Source organism: Typopeltis vanoorti, chromosome 22 (assembly GCF_054136105.1).
Source record: "Typopeltis vanoorti isolate ZY-2024b chromosome 22, IOZ_Tvanoo_1.0, whole genome shotgun sequence".
Taxonomy (NCBI): Eukaryota; Metazoa; Arthropoda; class Arachnida; order Uropygi; family Thelyphonidae; genus Typopeltis; species Typopeltis vanoorti.
In genome coordinates this window covers 37,502,933-37,523,313 of record NC_143570.1, presented here as the reverse complement: position 1 = coordinate 37,523,313, position 20,381 = coordinate 37,502,933, and the positions used below count along the sequence as shown (strand labels likewise).

The following is a 20,381-nucleotide window of genomic DNA, read 5'->3' as shown; positions in this document are numbered from 1 at the left end:
TTTCAAGAACTTTGCTGTGCGTTCATCGTATGCTTCTCTCTATATCTCAACTCGGTCTGATTATTGCATCTATACAACATTAACACCGACAGTGAGTAGTCCATCGTGTTTAATACACTGCTTGCCGTCACTAGTGGGTCGACTACGGTCATGTGAAATGCGTGTTGCTATGGCACTGCTGCCGATCACTGACAGCCGATCGTTGCTCCAGAGTTGGCCGCCATTTCAAGAAGTCTCATCGTCGATTGATTGCACGCGCTGACGGAACTGCGCACAATGGATGAAGTACGATCCTTACTCAAAAGATGAAAGGTATTAGTGTGTTTTCGGCAATCGGTGGGATTTAATAGCATCCTTCCCCACAGCCGATAATCCATCCTCTAGTGATACCCTCATTCGTCAACAGCAGCCGTCGTTATAGTCAAAAGTAAGTGTGTTGTCAAATTTAGAGTGTTGGTTTACTTATTATGCATTCGTCTAGTGCTTCTCTTTCCACTTCTTACCTCTTTCATCATTAATGTGGTAATGTAATGTCTCTGCTAATGACGTAAGCAACGAGGAGGAAATACCATTTTTTTTTAAATTAATGTCATAGTATTTAATTAATGGTCGTCGAGTAGGGATCACTTTTAACTGTTGGTAATTAAAGCGTATTAATGAGCAGTGTATGCAATTTGGTTTGACATTTTTTTAGATCAGTAATGAAAACAAACATGTTTGTAAATGTAGACGGTAATGCTTAAAAACAAGAGCTTCTTTAAAACATGATTTATTTTGCATTTGCAAAATTCCTTTTATTCCGTAGATCAGTTTATCCCCACTGGAGTATTAATTAGTTCTAGCAACAGAAAATAAAAAATAAGTTTATGTTGATATTGATGTAGCTCTAGTAGTTTTCTATAAGGAAGCAGATCGTAGATCTGATGTCCCCCCACCCCCAAGCCGTCATTGCAATTATAAATAAACATGTTTGCTTTTATTCAAATCAGTTATTTATAGACGTAACTTAAACTGTTATAAAATCGTTTTTTTAGGTGCATTTCGCAACATTTTCCGAACTTAATTTCTCTTCATTCGTTCTTTAAATATAACTTCGTGAAATTTAATATTTGGGATATTGATGATATTTTGCGTAATTCGTTATCTCATATCGGCTTAGTACAAAAATTTATTACTGTGTTTAGTGGTACGAAATTGTATTCGAGATTATTAACCCAGCCTACATATAACGCTTTGTTTCATCGTCTGTTTTAGACAAAAATGACGTCGCAAATTACTGTTATACAACTTAGCAATATAATAGATTTGATGTCTTTACGAAATAATAATGTAAGTTATATTTACTTATAATATAAAATTCTGAATATTAGCGTCCTGCGCATATTTAAGCGTTGTTTTTATGAAGTATAAAAAAACATAAAATTTTATAAAATGGCTTTGTAACAAGAAACGTGCACGTTTTGTTTAACTTTCATATTTTATGTAGTTTATAATTCCAAAGTGAAAGCTATGTTGCAAGGTAATCCCGTTAGGCGTCACGCGGTATCACGTTATTTCGGTTCAAACCTTCATTTTATAGTATGTTATTAAACATGGGCTTAACTAAAATTATGAGCTTACTTTGATTCGTTCTTTCCTTTTGTGTGACTAAAATAAGGAAGCCTTCTGTTGATTTACAATGCGCTTAAGGTCCATACAGCATAAGCTCAGTTTTAGTGAACGTAATACCTAATTTAACAGTAAATATACTATAACACTTTAGTGCTGTTAAGTACGCCGTTTCACATAGTTCTGTAGTTGAAAATATTTTGGCTTCTTTCCATTTCTTTTTGCAATATTTTGCGCCTTCTGATATTTTATTTGTTTAGAGAAAAATCACTTGTTTTGAATGGGTTACATGGGGAATATGTCTTTTTTGCATTTGTTTTTTTCTTCCGTTTCTGTAATAAAATTTTCTACAAATAAAATCGCATTTGTAAGCATAATTCGGTATCTGCGAATGCTTTTTAGTTAGAACAATCTGGATTTGAGATCCTTCTAGAAAGCCAGGGAGGGAACTTTATAAGGACCCATCTGGTTTCATATTAAAGTGGTGCTTTATTTTTATTTTTTCCTCCTGACAATCTGTGATCTCTTCCCCTGCAAAATGGGATGAGTAAAGGAATAATACATTATACAGGGTGGCCATAAAATAACTTTCCCTCTTTGGAGGCATCTGTAGCTAAAACCAATAAACGGAATGAGACCAAATTTTATATTGAGACTTTTGAAGACATGTGGAGATGATTTCCGCGAAAAAAAAGATTAATACCAAAAGTCGCCGATAGGGGAAATTTTGGCGCTGGCGGAGCCGAAAACAAGCGGATAATTACATTAAAGGCAGATAAAATGGAATAATAACATTTCGACGGTGTAAGCGACAGCCGCGTCACTCATTCCAGCTGGATATGTGGCGCGTTACAATGATGATAAGAATAATAATAAAGTTAGTGCTTGCACACGACTGAACTTATACGGATAGAAGTGAAGCATTTTCTATAAGATTTTCCAGACTGTACCATAAGCCACATCAAGTTTGCGAGCTATGGCACGAGCGCTTGGACTAGTACTGGTCCCTGTGTCGTCAAACACCGTAGTAGCAACGGCTGTTACTGTCTCTTCTTGCACTGCTTTCTGTCCTATCTAACTCCTAGTGATCCAGTTTCTTCAAACTTCTTAATCATAGTCTCAGTGCTACAGCTGACATAGGACCTGTACGCAGGTTATGAAGCCTAAATTCCCGAAGGGCCGCTACGGCATTGCACTGTTTAAGGTAAAACAACTTGACAAGTAAAGCAGGTGAGGCAAGGTAGGATGCATTATTCAGCACGATTCGAACAGTCATTTGAATAACTGCCTGAACGTTCCCAGTCCCTTTTAATTGGTGGCGCTGCTGTCACGTACGCACAGTAAAATTTGCATAATCCTTTTATCTGCGTTTACTGCAAATATTTGACTGCTTTCGGCGCAGCCAGCGCCAAAAATTCCCCTACCGGCAACTTTTTGGTACTAAATCTTTTTTTCGGGAATCCATCTCCCCGTGCCTTCGAAAGTCTCAATATAAAATGTGGTCTCATTCCGTGTATTAGTTTTAGCTACAGATACTTAAAAGAGAGAAAGTTAATTTATGGCCACTCTGTATAACGTACCTTCCACTCGGCTTCTGTCCTCTTCAACGGATCCACTTTCATTTTATTTTTGATCAACTGTGTTATTCTTCATCTGGTTTAATTTTGCTCTGGCCTGATTTTGATATGCTAGATTGGTATTATTTAATGCTTTCATCATATTAATCGACTTATTTTTTATGAAAATTCGCCCACGAAAGATTCTAAACCTGGGCTGATAAATGATAAATCCAGAAATCTTACCACAAAGATGAAACACTATCCTATTTTAGCCAGTTTAGGTCCCCAGTAAGAAGGTCATCTCAAACCAGATGATGACAGTCATCTATAAACATTTATGCAATAGTGAGTCTCAAATCCATAGCCTGTTGGTTAAAATATTGCCAAAACTACGCTATTTTTAGTCCAGCAACAAGATTTTGGTGTCCTTGAAAGTTTTGCTGTGCTCGTAGAAATCGCTTACAAACCATCATTAGATATACCATCGAACTTTTACTTCCACCAGCATTTCGGGATGGGGTTTGATAGTAATTTATTTAAAATCCGTTGTCATTACTTAAATTCATTCATTGTCGATTGGTATTTCTGAAACGGTACTTGCTTTTCTTTCGAAGAGAAAACTAAACATTTTTTATTTTATTTTTATTTATTTATTTATTTAGGAAAAATATCTAAGGATGCAAGAATTATCTTCTTCCTTCCTCCAAATGACAAATAGACAGAAGATTAATGAAAATTAATTATAAATATTGTAAAAGATAGAACCTCCGTAGCATAGTTAAAGACGATGGTCTTCGGTTAGATAAATCTGAGTTCAAATCCCGTCTTAGAAGGCGAAGAATCTTTATAAGACTTTTCAAGTGAAAGTGAGTTAGCGGTCTCACATGCTTGGCACGGATTTTTACTCCGGGAAAGTTGGGTTTCTCATACCCCATGAAAACAAATGTAGTTAATGCCAAATACAGATATGCATCTTTTGTATTTGGCATTAACTACACTACCGTAGTATCAGTTTGGTTTCTATAAAGCCAAGTTACTTGGCTGTGACAAACAACTGAGTTAAACACATAGAGGGGAGATTTAAAAAATACTAATAATTACACCGTCTGTTATCTAAAATTTTCATTTGATTAATTATTGGTGGCATTAAAAGCAGCCGTGTTCTAAAATTTTTCTCGCCCTTTATTTTTATTATTATTTTACGTATAAGTATAAGGTGTACGAAGGTAAAATATTTTATTTTACCTTCGTACACCTTATACTTTCTCAGGCACTTTGTAAGGAATATTGAAATGAACTGTGACGTCGTTGAACTATATTAAATACCAATGGCCATATAGGTTGATTGTTTGCAGGGATGTAGCTGGAGGATCTGCCCTGCAGCTCCAAAATTTGGAGAACTTATACAATAAAAATATTACACTGATACTACTGTAATAAAATTGTTTCCATTACTCTGTTTGCTATTTCACGAAAGAAAACAAAATACTACAAAAAAGGGAATAACTAAAAGTATGAGGCTTTCCTTATGCTTTTAACATCAGAGAGAGCTACTATGTTTTTTTTTAATATTAATTAAAACCTTAATTTAAAACGATATCATTTTAAATTAAGATTGGTTTCAAAAAAATTCATTTTAAATTACATGCCATTCAAATATAGTTATTTGGTATAGTGAATTATTTTGACAAATGAATTTAAAAAAAAAAACATAATATGGAAATGTGTTTTATATTTTCTAAAGATAAGTATAAGTTCTCTGTTAAATTAGTTATTAACATTAAAAATATCTTCCTGTATCAGCAAAGGTTGGTCGATTGGTAGAGCCTCTGCTACTAATGGCTCGCAAAAAGTTAAGCATGTTTAAGCGCGGTTAGTAGTTGGAAGGGATTAATCGTTCGATGCTGTTGGCACACTCTCCCTCGATGAGTCTTTGGACTCCCTGGAGGTATCACATAATAATATAATCATAAAAATAATCCCCGATATTTGCATTCTCTTAAGGCTTACAAGATCTGGCGAGATAGGCTTTCAAAACCATAATCTTAGGATAAAGTGGTTAGTCTTATGCCTAAACACATATATTTTGTGTAAATTACGTGTTTAGAGGATGAAAAACCTTCCCATCGCCACATGAGACCGATTAGCTCACCTTCGTTTAAAAAGCTCTGATAAGGGTTCTTCACATCCTCCTAGACGGTATTTGAATCCAGTTCTTTGCAACAAAAGGGTTTCGTCGAAACCGACTGAGTTACGGTGCCTTTTCTCTCACTTCCTATATATGTTCTCGTAATATGTCTCGGGAGAAGCTCAACATGTGCCTTGCGTCTTCCCTACATACACATTGGGGTAGGAGGGGTACTGCTACTCCAGTATTTGGGTTTGTTTTTAGATTACACCAAAGCTACGAATAGTGTATTTCCATGAAAAATTACATAAAATTTTTTAAGGCAGAAAATGGAGTTTCACGCTTTATTCTATACTAATCATTTCTAGGTTGCCAACCTACAGTACAAGATAAAAACAAGATAAATTTATACAGGATAAGATAGATTTTATCTTTGCAAGATAAAACCCCTTAGTTTCCTGCCACTTCTGTGAAATAAATCAGTCCGTCTTTATTTGAAACGTCTTATAAAGATACTTTCGTACTACGAGTACAAACTGTAGGAGTACTTGGTAGAAGAGTGAATCCGCTTAAGGTCTCTGCTGCTAAAATACTTTGTCGGAAGTTTATTCCAGTGATTGATTCTGTCGCGAAAGGAATATCTCCTTAACTCTGACTTAAAGCGAACTTGGTTCCCGTGTGTCGTATGCGATTCTTGGGGTAAAAAAATTCTATTTTTAAAAGTGTACCTTAATTCAAACAATTCCTCATGTCTCTAATGTCTGTGAGCTACAAAATCGGAGTTTTTCTTCATAAAAGTAGCAACTCATCATAACAGATAAAAATATAGTTCTCTCCCCCCACCACCACCGCCACATTTTCTTCGAAATATTCAAGGGGTATATGAAGCATCATGAGAAAGAGAATGATGTGAGTTCAAGGGAAAGATTGAATAGCAAAAGCAAGGCGAGAAAGTTTGGAATAACGGAGACTTAGAGATGCAGTGTCAGAGGAATGAGTGAGAGAGGTTGTGAGGGGTATAAGATGTGGAGATTCAATGTGTGTAGCACGAAATAGAATGCAGATGAGATTCAAGTGATAGTCGAGTTGAAATGATTGTTAGAGATTGTGCGCCATAAGAGTGTGTTTCTTCATACTGGAGAATTGACGAGACGAGTGGTATTAATGAATGCCATCAGAATGTGTAGGAAGAGAGAGAGAGGTTTAGAATATGAAGATATATGGAGAACATTTGATGATAAGAGAGCTGCAGGTGATGAGTTGCATTTGAACTAGGAAAGAACATGGGAAAGATCTTATTCGAAGAGGTTGCCGTTCTATGAGCAAGTTAAGACTCTTCTGGGGACCGTGGCTTATATAGAAGGTATGTAAATTTATTTTGTTAAATAAATGCTTGATTTAAGAGCACAGCACTTGCCACTTCTGTTGCGAAAGAGTGATTATCTGGAAGGAAGCATTGCTAACATCACAAACTACTGAAGGAACTTCGACTTGCTGATAATAATAATAATCTGTTTCGCTTCCTTTTCGAGATAAAAAGCAAACTGTTTCTGACAGACGAACGAATATCAAAATAACCACGATGAGCTATACTGAAGAGGCATTTTATGCTGAAGACGCTGCGTTTTTTATTTATGAAAGGATTGCTTGTGCAACAAAAACGTCTTTGAAATCGTCTATCTGTTTATCTGCTCTCATTGATTATAATACTGACTCCATTCTCCGAGTATTACGAGCGCTGTAATTTCCCAGGATCAATTTACATCTTAGTATGAGTTACAAAGTCACACTGAAAATGAAGAATTCATATTTAAAAAAAAATTAATTTAACTTTTATAAACTAGAAGATAGGACGCAGGTTCCTATAAAGGTGTGCCTTATGAAGGATTCAGAACTGCAGATTTTGTGGTAAATAAGCACTGGCTTTTAACTACTTAGTTATAAGGATGACATCGTCATTTGTGATTTAAGAAAATAGTGATATAATAAAATCAAATTTCTTATGACTATAAAGAATTTTGCTTGATAATTTGAGATTTTGAATAGACTAACACGGGTATCATTTTTTACACATTTTACATTATTTGCCAATATTATTTATTTTATTTCTCTTAGAAATAATAATGTAGGTTATATTGTACATAATAACCTTTAATTTAACATTTAAATATTTAACTTTTCCTGTTCTTTTTTTTTAAACATATTTTATAAGTTACCTTTAAACATTTTATATCACAATCTTACAAATATATGATTCTGATCTTTCAGTTTAAAGATTATTAGTCAGATCTCTTCGGCCACACCTCATTACTAAAAAGCTTCAAGAAAACCTTCTAAAGTTAGAGAAATGGTTCTCCAAATGGAGACTACAAGTAAATCCCCAAAAGAGTTCAGCCATTATCTTCACAAAAAGATCGATATCTCCTGCAGGAGACGTCTTACTATTCAATACTAAAATTTCCTGGCAGACAGAAACAAACTACCTTGATGTCGTGCGCGACAAAAAACTAACTTTAACCAGCACATCAAGACTACGTGTGCAAAGGCATCTAAAGCCATCTCCCAGATCTACCCCCTAATTAACAGGAACAGCAAGCTAAACATCAGAATCAAATTGCTGGTATCAACTTTTATACCAGCTTGGAGCCATATCTCCAATACTAACATTCTCAAACTGCAACGTGTACAAAACAAGTGCTTGCGAATGATTCTAAACGCCCCGTGGTTCGTCAGAAACAATCAACTTCATCGAGATACAAATACTCGTTATATCTTCTCTTTCCTACAACCTTTAGCAACAAAGTTTTTCCTAAAAATGTCCATACACCCCCAACGATTTAGTTCAGCAAGCTGTAGCCTAAGAGGCAACGGATATATATTCAAACATAAAAGACCAAAAGCCATTTTAACTTCCTGTAGCGATAAATAATCTCCATGCCCATTCAGGGCGAGCAAACTGTTCATAAAATGTTTCCTCACTGTAACCGTAACAGATAGCGGGGAATATGAAAAGCATCTTGCTTCACCCCTAAAGCCATTAATGTCAATTTAAAGCGGAAGAATTTCTCTTTGTCAATTTTTGATATCTATTTCTAGTAGAAACTTAGGTTCTGTTTTTGCACCATAATTAGTGGGTGTTTCCGCTGCCGTCCGAAAGAAATTTCATATAAGAAATCATTGCCAGCATGGTTGTCCTGGCTGATAATTTATCCGTTTTTCAGCCCACAGTTTATGGGTTCGACTCCCACTGTGGTCGTGGATATTTGCGAATGTCTGGTAGTAGATTACTTTCAATTATCGATCTGGTTATTGGAGGCTTGAGAAAATTCCACGTTTGATCTCTTGCGCTGGTGAAAAAGCTTTCATAGGTGGGATTCATGCTAAGTTTCCATTTCATTTAGTGGCGTTCCATGCTAAGTTTCCATATTTCGACATTTGAGTCCAATTCATGTCATCATTATTCTTTTGGCTAAAAATAATAAAAATAAATGAATAAAAGTTTCTCACTACTTCTTTTACCCCATTCTCACTATATTTTGTATATGCTACAGTTTAAAAAAAGTGAATAGCATTTCGTGCGTTGTAATTCATTTTTTTAAACGAAATATCATTTTAGCTATTATTCCAGTTCTCAAATCATGAAGATTAATATCTGTCATACTAAAATCATTTCAGAACGTTCTCACATCATCATACATAAGTTCGAGCCGACGTTTTTGCTTCTTTAGGCATGTATGTGTTAAAGAAGTTTCATAATAATGAAACTTTTAAAATTGGAATTGCTTATAAAGTGAGGGCCCTATGCTTGAAAAAAAAAACGATTTTATCATTAACGAATCGTTTTTTTTTTTTTCAATTAGCGCTTTTGCAGGGACAGGAATTTTTGAAATATATTCCACTGTAGTCCGCTTGGTATACTTCAGTCTCAATCTGTCATTTTTAATCAGGATTGAGTTTATGTTGAAATGCATGAAGTGGTATCGCAAAAAAGATAGTAAATATGTAAACATTTCAAACACTGTATGTTATTTGCGTTTTGATCATTTGTATTAAATTCAATGTCTACATTATTGTTGCCTTTATTTCTGTTATTTTAGCTCAGTTGGCCTGGAGAATTCAGGCCAACTGAGCTAAAATTGTTATCTTTTTCTGGAACTTCCCAATTATGAAGGATTAATCTAGCATTTTGTGTATTTTTTTTTAATTTTTATTTTGTGTATTTAAAACCAAGTTGTACTGAGCCTTATTAGCACTCTAATCCCTCTGAAAACTCAGAGGACACAACCAAATTTTTTATATATTTGTTTGTTTGATCAAGAACTCTTCCTATCTAAACGGTTGGATTGACTAAAATTATTTTTAATCGTAATTTAAAGTAGTATAAGGGTTTCGTTGAGAGGTGAGGGACACCTCTGGAAACCCATGTTGCAGAATTTTGAGTTATGGGTGCTGGTAATATTCCATTTTATTTCTGGATATGGATTCTGGATATGGTTTAATTTTTTCTAAATTCTAAATTCCAATTTCAATTCCAAATTTAATTTCAAATTCTGGATATGGTTTAATACAGTTATTAAGCATGGTTTAATAACTGTATTAAACCATATCCAGAATTTTGTGGTCCAGTTTTTATTTTTGTTTTTTGGTTTAACCCTTCCAGTTGAGAAGGGTTAAACCAAATCTGCACATTTGTCTTAAATTATGATAGTAGGAAAATGGAATATTACCAACACCCATAACTCAAAATTCTGCAACATGGGTTTCCAGAGGTGTCCCTCACCTCTCAACGAAACCCTTATACTACTTTAAATTACGATTAAAAATAATTTTAGCCAATCCAACCGTTTAGATAGGAAGAGTTCTTGATCAAACAAACAAATATATAAAAGATGAGGCAATGTTTCAAAACTATTACGAAACCCAGTAATAAATTACACATATCATCTTGTAAAATATCAATAGAGGAACTGCAGAATTAAATTAAAAATGCAGTATAATTTTCTGCTTCGCCGAAAGCGAGTGGTTTCCATCACCATTAGATGACCTTCTATTGATTAGAAGGGAAATATCGTACGGCGTTGGCCAATATATACTTGATTTTTTTTTATCTTCCTTCTCACAAGAAAAACAGTGCTGTCGTCTGCTGCTAAAGGATCGAATTTATCAGGTACTTTCTAAGAGACATCGACTTTATAGAGAAATTCTTCACCGATCAAATGCACCCTTCTGCCAATATTCTCACGTCAAAAGCAATTCCTTAAAAGCGAATATTGGTAGGTTTTCTAACAATTCTGGTCGGTATTTTGTATTTTGGAATTCTCTTTTATATCTTGAATCCGCGCAACTCTGCAATTTAATCTTCGGTTGGGAGGGAGAGTGGGTAATTATTGGGATTCTTTTGACCCCCCCCCCTCTCATGTTTTCACTTACCTTTCCAAGTCTTTCTCCCTCATCTCATAAATAAAATAATAGACGTGAAGCTCTCACTACTGTCCTTACACCATGAAATGCATTTTCATGTGTACTCAACTAGGGCGTTTCCCAGAAGTTTAATTGTGCAGACAATACAGAGTTGTTCAGAATATCATTATGACGAACAGTATTGAGATTAAGTTTTTTAACTTCTCTAAATCATGTTGCTCCTAACATTTAAAATGAAATAGAGAAATCAGATCTACTTTTTTGGTGTTGGAGCATCCCTTTAAAAATTGTTCAATTAGGTTACAGAAATATTAAATAAACGGGATTATATTAAATAAAGATTATTAATTTTGACATACCTGGGTGCACATTTTCAAACGGTAAGGATGGTACAGTACTGTGGACCAAGACTTTTTTATTAATCAGAGTTGGTATGTTATTAGGAGGGGTTTTGAAGATGAAGAGCCGATAATCTGAGCATAGATATTAGATAATCAAACCATGAATACACAAATAACGAAGAAATGAATTTTAAAGAGTTGAAAATAAAGAATAAAATAATGAATGTTAAACATGTTGTGTACAGAGCAAGGTAGCATATGACGGATGCTGTCCGTTTCGTTTTTAAACGTCATCAGTTGTGGAACAGAGATAACTGTGAGCCTGTCGCATGGTTTATTCATGTTTTGGCTATTTGATTAGTATATCTACTCTCAGACTATCGGTTCTTCATCTTCAACACCTTCTAATAACATACCAACTCAATTTAATGAAGTCCTGTTCAAAATACCGTATTATTCTTACCTTTTAAGGGAGCAGTAGTGCACACAGGTATGTCAAAATTAATAATCCTTATTTAATTCCATTTATGTAGCATTTCTGTAACTTTGCATAATTATTAAAGGGATGCTCTATCGTTAAAAATACAGGGTGGCCATGAAATAACTTTCCCTCTTTGGAGGCATCTGTAGCTAAAACCAATGAACGGAATGCGACCAAATTTTATATTGAGTATGTTTTATGTTACTGAAGCTAAAATTATCTCTGTACCGCGAGTGTTTAGGTTTTGTCGTCTCTCTCTCTCTCTCTTTAAGCGTTGAAAGGAAAACAGCTGCTCACTTGCTCATCCACATATCAAATAGCATACATACATGTTATACATGTTGCAGAGTTAATTAGTAGGATTACCATAATAACAGTAAAAGACAAGCAAAGAATGCCTGATAATTAGGGCAGAGGAAGTCATCACATGTTTTATAATTAAAGTGTTTTTAAATGCAGAATGCCAGACAATAGGATAATGATTTTTAACAAATGGTTCGGGAGCATGATCAATAACGACACCCCCTTTTTTCTTTTCTTTTTTTTCTTTTCCGAAAAATAACATGCCTGAAATACAAGGGCGGTCTGAAATGTTCTCGGCCTTGACCATAGATGGCAACACTATCGGCAAGATTTTTTTTTTCTAAGTTGGTACATCTCTCATAATCATTCATGTGAAATTGCAAGTCATTCTATCAAGCAATTTATTTTACACAGCTGTCTGAAGTAAAACTGTTGTCTGTATCCCTTGAAATGGATAAAATTGAGTATCGTGCGGTTATAAAATTCTTTGTAAAAGGTTTAACGGCAAAAGAAATTTATTCGAAGTTCATAGAATTTTATGGGCACTCTTACTTCGATTTCGACAATTAAGTAATGGGCTGCCAAGTTTAAACCTGGCCGTACCAGCCTTGAAGATGATCCGCGTGAAGGACGTCCAAAAAGTACATTTAACAACACCAGAAATCATTGATCAAGTGCACATGGTATTGTCTGACCGGTGAGTCAAAGTGCGTGAAATTGCAGAGACTATAGGCATTTCAAAAGAACGAGTAGGATATATTTTGCATGAAGAATCGCAAATGAAAAAGCTTTGCGCAAGATGAGTGCCGCGCTTGCTCACAGCAGATCAAAAACGCACTCGTATAAAAATCTGTGAACAGTGCTTGGAGCATTTTAACAAGAATAAAACTGATTTTGTGCGTCGATTTATTACTATGGAAGAGACTTGGATTCACCATTACACACCAGAATCCAAACAGCAGTCAAAACAGTGGACAGAAGCCGGTTGTTCAGCGCCAAAGAGGACAATAGAGGACTAAAGATTAAATCCTGAGTGCGCCACTGCTCTGGAGTATCGCTGGAATAAATGTATTTGCTTTAAGGGAGATTATGTTGAAAAATAAAAATACTTTTGAAATTATAAATTCCTTTTTTTCATTGTTAGGCGGAGAACTTTTCAGACCACTTTCGTGTATCCCACTGCATTGCGAGAGGAAGATTTCTTAGATCTTTTCAATCTAAGGTTAGTTGGCCATTCTTATATGGAACTGGTGATGTTTTAGCTCCCAAAGCATTTTATGGAAAACAACAACAGCATATAAACTGAATAGACCCCCCCACACACACACACACATCAGGGTTAGGAGAGAATGGAATAACGTTGTTCCCTTTTATTTTCGGCAAGGCAGGTACTGTCTTCCCGACCATACAGATGCTTGTGATTAAAAAGCTGAACGTAATTAGGGATTTAAATATAATACGTATTTGGGGGCATCAAATGCTTTTTTTTTTTTTTTTTTTTTTCACAATTCACGTGTTTCTGAGATATGAATGACGCATTATGGTACAACGATGCTGTGTCTACCATGACCATTTAACCTGATATATTACAGTACTCGACCCTATTCATAATTCTCTGAAGCAGTACAATATCGCGTAAGCCCACAATATCGAGAGGCGACTTTACGAAAAATTGGAAAGGGACCGCTGAAAGTTGCTGCAGGGATATACTTTGAGCTCTAATTTCTCTATGTAATAATAATAATAATAATAATAAATGTTTGTAACAATAGTGAGCGTGACGTAACGCTCCATGGCAACGATAGCTTCCGTTTTTAGTAGTGATGTTGCCTTTCCTTATTGTTTTGAATCCAATTTCTTTCAGAGATTTAGAGATATTGTAAACGAGGCTTATTTCAAAGTGTTTTTTTGTTTTTTTTTCTATATGAATCGGTACCCCCAAAAATTACTTGTTACTCTCTGATGTTAATAGCTTTTATTTGTATTCCAGTCAATACTTCATTACCGAAATTTTTCGCTATTTCTGAAGTTCTTGTTTTGTTTATACAGCAAACTAATTTCATATCTGTGCTCGTTTGGAAGCAGCATGCGTCACAAATTAAAAGAAACAAAAACATAAAAGGACAGATACATCTTCTAAAGCACTTCAAACCTCTTACACCGAGTGATGGACGATACACAGTCGAGCATCTTCTCTCTTCGCTTGATAACTGTGAGCCAAAATTAGTTTTTGGTTGAGCTTACGTATGCAAACCACTTTCGCCAGTCTTATTCCCAAACGTGAAGTGTCACAACTGGACATGCGGTTACTTCCTTATCAGCGGTTATCCTTGAAACGAAAGAGCGGAATGGATTTTTCTCCAGAGAGAAATATTTTAGGAACAGATGATGGTAAAATTTTTCAACTTGGCAACATAAATAGAGATAAAACTGTCACTTTGAAGAAAAATAAAAAGAATTAAGAAAGTGGAATGGATAATTCTAAAGACAGAGAAAGTTTAAACGATAGTTTAGATGATAAAATACTTGAGTGAGGGTTACCACGATTTCGGGTTGGAAAAACTACTATCTGATGAAATCAGCTAATTCATTTTTGTTTAAAAAAAAAAAAAACACCCTTATAAAGGTAACTTGGAATTTGAAAACGTCTTAGAATTCTATTTCAGGTCTTTTCAACAGAAGCGATTCCCTTTGGCTGTAATACGTTATCAGTAGTGAAGCACTGTGAATTTATTTTCCTCAAAAGTCCGTCTTGTGTTATTTCTCAAAACATTTTCGTATTTTCTTCGTCTTCGCTGTCTGTTTTCTAGACACTGTTTCTTTTCTCTGACTTATATTTTCCATAGTTGAAATCTATAATTGAATCTTTTTACTAGCCAATATTATTTTCTTTCTCCTTCCATTGTCTTCACTCTCAACTTTTCCAAGCTCGCAACAAATTCCTATTAAATATTTTGGCGTAATTATTTCTTCACACCAAACAGCTTCAATGCCATTACCACTTAGTTCCCATTGACTGCTATTCTGTGTATATATATGAAACATCTTTATTAATATATGACCTTTCAGTTTATTCATTTTATCCTCCTGAAATATGCTGTTCTACTTGCTAATTTCTTTACCTCTTAGGATACGGGTGAGCAAACTACAGCCGATGGACTGATCCAGCTATGGACGGTTTTTAAATGAATTTCGTGACCGAATCATGAAACTACTCTTTCAATAGCCATAGAGTAATGTTAATGTGACGCAAACATGGCTTGTTTGCATATTGTGTATAGCCATTTTATATGTCACTCTCATTTACAGTGCTAACTTGACAGTATTTTGAGTGCTACGTTTCTTAGTCACACGTGGATACGTGTAGCTTCAACCTAACTTTCAACAGGAAGTGATAAATCCTCAATGCTATGACATGTTAAAACACAAATATCAAGAAGGGAGTCTGAAAAAATTCGAGATATGCTATTCCAGTGGCCAATATGGGGAACTGAAACCTTTTTTTTTTTTTTATTTCATTTGATTAATTTTTGAAAATTTTGATTAATTTAAATATTAGCACCACAGATCTGTGTGAAAAGTCATTGTTCAAAGATGAAATACGTCAATTCTCGTTACAGATCAGCATTTGCAATCGATTTGTCCCTTTAATCATGTTTCACTAATATTGATTATTTTTGGACAAATGGAAACAATCTGGACAGTAAACTCGACCCATCTATACATATAAATGGGTATAGTATTATATATATATACACTCGTATATATAATGCCCTACGTATATTAGTATAGATATAAGTGAGTCAAAATTCGTACATAAGCGGAGAAAAGTTCCTTTTATACTGCTTTTCCTGTTCCCAGTCTGTGGTCATAATATACAAATCAACTTTCCTTCCTTTCTCCCAGGAACACCCCCCCCCCCGCCCGAAGGCTGTCTGTCTCCTGATGGTCCTCATTTCCTCTCATTCAACTATGAACTGCTTGCCTGATTCAACCGATGCATTAAACACAATTTCTGTGTGCGTGTGGGGGGGGGGGGGGACATGAAGTGTCTTAAGGAAAGCGCTTTTATGCTTTGGTTTCTGGAGCGTGATTTCCGGATTATTTACTCTTAGTCCACACATAATATTAAATGTGCTGTAGATTTTAACCTTTCTTGTGAGGAATTATTATAAAAAATAAAGGAAATAAAACACTAGCATAGGAAGCAGTCTAGTTTTTAAATGCACTTTCTGTCGGTGGAGCTGGAGATAAGGGGGGGGGGGAAGACTTTGATTTCATGTGGACCATCATCAGATGTCGATGTAAGATCAGCATTCAGTTGTATACCAATGGAAAGCAAACGGCAAGCAGACTCTCCAAAATCCTGCATTTCCCTTGCATTGATAACCAAGTATAACCAAGAGCCTGAACAGTTTTCTGAATCGAAGTTGAATCGCGAACTATTTTTATCTGTCGTAGAAGTTCAGTTTTTCGATTTGGAAAATGACATCATCAAACTGCTGATTTCTGGTTCTGCAATGTCATGGTATATCTCTTCGCGGCTTTTTTAATCATCTTTCTGCTATTTTTCATTTTCTAACCGTCTTGCTAAAATCTGCCAGAAAAATTAACATACCAAGTATTTATTATACTTGTATATTGAATCTAACACAGTTCTTTGAATTATCCTGTTTTTTATCAGCATAAGTTTTGTATGTGATGAAAAGAGGATAATTCAAAAACTGTGTTAGATTCAATAACTCAGCTGTAGAGACCAAACGCGGAACTTTTGCAATTCCGTGTTTGGTCTCTTCAGACTTCCCAGTAAAGTAGTTGGACGGGGATCAATCGTTCGATGCTGTTGGCACACTCTCCCTCGATGAGTCTTTGGACTCCCTGGAGGTGTCACATAATGTTATTATTATTTTTAAACATTTTATTATTTCAAACATTTATTATGCCTAACTTTAGAACTACGTCTCTGAGATTTTCTGTGGATTCAGTTTCTGGAAGACCGTTTATGACAAGGTCTTCTTTATGTTGTTGTTGGTTTAAAACTTACTTCGTATTGTAGTTTCAGGGAATTAAATTCTTGACGGAGTTCCGATGTGTCTTTTATCAATTCTCGTACATAAAGTTTTTTTAAATAATAATAATAATAATAACAACAATAACTGTTTACAACGTATATTATTATAATATTCATAATGATGATTATTACAGATGTTTCTTTGCAATTTTACACTCTATATATACAATATCAATGGATATAGTCACTCTATGTTGCATACTTTTGTTACAGTTATTACATACATTACATACATTTGATTACATATGATACATTACTTACATTTGTTTACATATACTTACATTACATACATTTGTTTACATATAATACATACATTACATACGTTGGTTTACATGTGATACGTACATTACATGCATTTGGTTACATATGATACATCTTGGATGAGAACTAATTTCTCTACTTTCATCCTCGAAGCTTATATGTAAGCTTATCTGAGGATGACACCAGTTGGTTATTATTTATTGGCTGTGTTGGGAAGCTACAAAATCTATGATTGAGAAATTCGCGCTCTCACGCACACGCACGCACCCACCCACCCACACCCACCCACCCACCCACCCACCCACCCACCCACCCACCCACACACACACACACACACACACACACACACACACACACACACACACACACACAATAACTTGGAATGTATTGATGCGTCGCTGAACTGGAAGCCTGAACGAATATATTGTGTTTCATTAGGTTTGTATGGTATTTTGGGTGCATGTTTCTTGTTTACAGTATGTCCTTAGAGCTCTTTTCAGGCTATTGTAGTTTGTAAGGTTTTCTGTATTCAAAGGGTAATTTGTTTATCATGTCTGGGATGTAGAAATTTCTCGTGGCCTTTCCGTAGTGATTATTGTATTTATATGTGATATAATTAGTTGTCTGAGGTCTTGTTATACGGTAAGTATTTCTGACTGTCCTGTAGTTGGCATCGAAATAATGTTTTAGCAAAGCTGCATAGTGACATAAATGTTTTGCTGTCAGTATTTTGTGTTCTGACATTGCAATATATATAAGGTTGTTATTTTCTCTTTGTTCCCAAAAGATCAGTTTTATCATTTTGTACTGTAGCGACATTAATCTATTTAATTTGTAGGGTGCACAGAAAGCATACGTTGTTATAGCGTATCTTAGTATATTTTGGCATAGTGCTTTGTATATTAGTGTTTTTAGGCGTATGGGAACTATGTCTTTTAACCTGTAGAGTTTGCCACTTATTGTTCGAAGTTTGTTGTGTAGAGTTTATGTGGCTATTCCAGTTCATATCTGCATCGAAGTAAATTCCAAGGTATCGTATTGTTTCAACTTGAGTGATTGTAGTGGTTTTGCTGTTCTGTGTGTTTTTTATGTTGGAAAGTGGATGCTGGATGGTTATATATTTTTTATCAACTGGTCGAGTCAGTGGATTTCTGAATATCATCAATTTTGTCTTTTCTGAGTTTAGGTGTATGGAGTTTTTCGTGAGCCAGTCTATGATCAGATTTATGTCATGTTGCATATTTGTTTGGGCTATGCTTTCGTTATTATGGATGGATATTATTGCTGTATCGTCTGCGTATTAGAATATCTTACCTTTGAGTAGTAGCTGATTAATATCGTGCGTGTAAATATTGAATAGAGTTGGGGAGAGTACAGCTCCCTGTGGTATTCCACAGGTTACTAGTAGCTCTCTGCTTCGGTTTGACCCGATACGTGTGATATGCTTTCTATTTTGAAGGTAGTTTGTAAACCATCTGTGAAGAGGCCCGTCTATTCCAACATGCCTCAGCTTTTCTAACAAGGTTTGATGTGTAAGTATAGCGAATGCTTTAGTTAGATCAATAAAGACTACCATGGCGATTTTGTTTTTGTCTAAGGAGATATTAATTGCGTCTGTAAAGTCTTCCAAGAGAGATGTTGTTCCCTTATTTTTCTGAAAACCATATTGTGTTTTGGGGATAATATGAACGGTCTCTGTGTATGCTGTGAGTTTCTTCAGCATGATCTGCTCCATAATTTGATTGATAATTGGTAATGTTGCTATGGGTCTGTAATTGCTGATTAAATTTCTTTTTCCATGTTTATATGTGGGTGTGATTATGGCGGTCTTTAGCATACTTGGTATCTGTCCTGTTTTAAATATTTTATTTATTAATTTTAGTAGGATAGGACTTAAAGTAGTTGCATGTTGCTTTATATCTTTAGGTCTTATACCATCAATTCCTGTGCCTTTGTTTGGTTTGATTTGATGTACTGCAGAGAGAAGTTCTGTTTCTTTTATGGTTGGGAACCATAATGTCTGTTTTGATTGTGGTCCAAGTGGAGGGTCACGTTTTTTTGATTGGGGGAATATTTCTGTGCAGTTGTTGGATGGAGTCTGCGAAGTATTGGTTAAAGTCATTTGCTAGTTGTTGGATAGGTTTTGCGTCTTTCATGAAGCTGTGTTTTATGATTTCGGAGGCGGTGGTGTTGGGAACACAATCTAGCATTGATCAGATGCCAGGTTTGTTTTATGTTGTTTTGTGCAGAGGTTAGTTTGTCTCTGTAGTAGCTTCTTTTTGCATTTCTGATTTGTGTTGTAAGGCGATTCCTTGTTATCTTATATTGAGTTTTTAAAGCTGTGTTATTTGGATATCGCTTTAATTCTTTCCATAAAGCGTCCTTTCTGTGTATTTCTAGGATTAAGTTTTGTGTTATCCAAGGATTTTGTGTTGTTTTTGAACGAATTCTGACTTTCATTGTAGCTTTCTTATATACTGTATTTCCTCCAGTGTGAGTTTAATGTTGTTGTATAAGATATTTGCTGAATCTGATGCCAGGTGTTCCCAGTCTGTTTTTCTTATTTCGTGATTGACTATTTCTTCGACTATTATTGTTTTCTGTCTCTTATCTTCTGAAGTACTGGTCTGCTACTTTGCACTTTATGACTGATGCAGTGTAACTGTTTGGTGGTGCTCGGACGTTTATATGATCTAGACAGGAGGCAGTGATAGTATTCGGTGAGCATATTTCTTGGCGTGAAAGCCAGCAATTGAGTTCGTGCAAGAATTTTATCATGTTTAGGTTTGGTGGCCTGTAAATAGCATTTAGTATTATGGGATGCTGTCTATTGGTGGTATTAGTGATTTCGAGGCAAAGGGTTTCAGCATGCTCAAACTGATAGGCCGTTTCTTTTGCTATTAATTTTTATTTGATGAATATTAATACCCCCCCCCCCTTTTTTTGTTTGGCTGCATGATCTATGTTGCTGGAAGCCTGGAATTTGGAAAGCAGTCGCTTTGTCATTAGTTATGGATACTTCTGTTAGAATCAATATATCAATAATATCAGTGTAATTCCTCAGATAAGCCTGTAACAATAACTAATGTTTTCGGATGCTTCTAATGTTAATATGCAAGATTGAGAGACCTCTCACTCGTACTGTGCGTTGTTTCCATTCATCATGCGATTCGAAAGTACAATTACTGATGTATTCTGGTCTAATTAC

The 20,381-nt window shown here is 35.2% G+C and overlaps 1 protein-coding gene across 3 annotated transcripts in view; it reads left to right on the top strand.

The window, feature by feature from the left end:
• The window catches only part of LOC150094318 (cytochrome b5 reductase 4), a 266,376-nt gene that overhangs the window by 26,213 nt on the left and 219,782 nt on the right, over positions 1-20,381 (top strand). The window contains exon 1 of one of the 3 annotated variants that reach the window (XM_090411977.1): positions 92-427. The exons of the other annotated variants lie outside the window; for them this stretch is intronic. The gene's annotated coding sequence lies outside the window, so the exon portion shown is untranslated. Of the gene's footprint in view, positions 1-91; positions 428-20,381 lie in introns of those variants that run through there. 3 annotated transcript variants of the gene reach the window in all.